General features: G+C 50.5%; 1 protein-coding gene across 8 annotated transcripts in view; it reads right to left on the bottom strand.

The window, feature by feature from the left end:
• SSBP3 (single stranded DNA binding protein 3) overlaps positions 1-1653 on the bottom strand; it is a 171111-nt gene that overhangs the window by 24960 nt on the left and 144498 nt on the right. The gene's annotated exons all lie outside the window — the stretch shown is intronic.

Raw genomic sequence — 1653 nt, 5'->3', positions numbered from 1 at the left:
CCCTGATGAACCCCACTGCTCACCGCCCACCCATCTACCCTGGGTTGAAACACCACAATGCGCTCTGTACAAGGCTCCAAACCCCTAGCCAGGGAGGCAGATGCAGGACGGCCTTGCAAGGCCTTAGGGCCAGGTCAACGACCCTGAGCTCCCGGTCCCCCTAAGTGCCCTCCTCATTGCCCTAACCCAGGAGGTCGTGTGGGCCTGAGCTGCTTCTGCTTCCTCCCCCTGCCCTGGGGAAGGCTGAGCTAATGGGTGGCAGAGAGGCTTCTGTGGAACCAGCAGCCCCAACTGAGGCACTCTCCAAGAGACGCCCGGGGCAGTTCCTGGGACAGGGACACATCCCCCCCCTTGGAGGAAAGAAATGTCTTGAGTCCACAGGAAGCTGGAAATCGGTATAGATTTCCAATGGGGGAGTGAGTGGTGGGGAGGTTGGCCCGATTGATTTGTAATGCGAGGTACAAATGATGGATTTATTCTCCATGTGCCCTCTTGGGCACTTGCTCATGCTTAATTGATAAATAGAAACAAACGTCTCCTCTTGTGTCCCTTAATTGCTGGAGGAAGGGCCACAATTATGATAAGGAAGCATCTGTTCCGTCCCTGGGGCAGAGGCCAGTTTGGGCTAAGGAGAGCCCTGGGTGGGCAGGAGGGAAAGTTGCTGCTGGGGTCCGTGCATGTGATGGCAGAGAAGGCCCACGTGATGGCCTGTTAAAATCAAAGGCAAGGGGCAGCACTTTTACACCTATGAAAGCTAACTGAACCTGGCGAGGTGGAGAGGAAACAGCACTGGGCCAGGAGCTGCAGACTGACATGAGCCCAGCTCACTGAGATGCTTAAGGAAGTCACTGCTCCACTCTGACCCTCTGGTTTCCTCATCTGTGATATATCCTAGGGTCCCTCTTTGCTCAAGAAGCTGGGTCTCTAATTATTGTCCGAATTTTTCCCCTTTATGTCAGAGAAAACAGGAAAGAAAAGATTTTTGGAGAAAAAAAATTAGTGGAAACTGGTAGGCTATTTAACTTTAAAATTGGAGTCCCCTGGTTATGAGCATCTCTCCAAAGTCCCTGTATTGTCTCACTCAGGAGTTTTCTTGCAGCGCCTTGAGAATGAAAGGGATCACGTTCAGGTGATGCCAATCTAGCATCTCCCAGCTCCAAAGGCAACAAGGGCTGGATGTACTGGCACCGCTGGTCAGACTTTCTGAAGGGTTTCTGCAAGGTCACTCTAAGAATTATGTATACAAAGATGTATGGGCATGAAAATAAATTTCCCTGATTTTTTATTTAAAGTTTCTTTTAAATCTGTCTACCCTAAAAAGAAGGTAATTCATCTGTGCCTCTGCAGCTCTCTTCCCGCCCCTGGATGGGCTGAATCAGGTAGGGCAGCTGGGGACCGATTTCTCCAGACCACCTCGAATTGCCAACCCTAATGGGCCAGGATAAGGCCCACAACTCCAGGCTGAAAACCCCTCCCCGTAAGCAGACCACTTTCCTAATTACATGAACAAATCCTTTCTTATTCTGAGTTGGGTCTGGGAAGCAGGCAGACATTGCTTAAAAACAAATGTCCTCACTGCATCCAGGCTCCTGATCTAAGCATTCCTACTGGCCATTTCTCCCCTTAATAGCAGGACTGTATTTACCAGCCTTG

This window comes from Lipotes vexillifer, unplaced genomic scaffold (assembly GCF_000442215.2).
Source record: "Lipotes vexillifer unplaced genomic scaffold, Lipotes_vexillifer_v1.1 scaffold1003, whole genome shotgun sequence".
NCBI classification, from domain to species: domain Eukaryota; kingdom Metazoa; phylum Chordata; class Mammalia; order Artiodactyla; family Lipotidae; genus Lipotes; species Lipotes vexillifer.
Note: the sequence above shows the minus strand (reverse complement) of the source record. Positions and strands in the feature narration are given on the sequence as shown.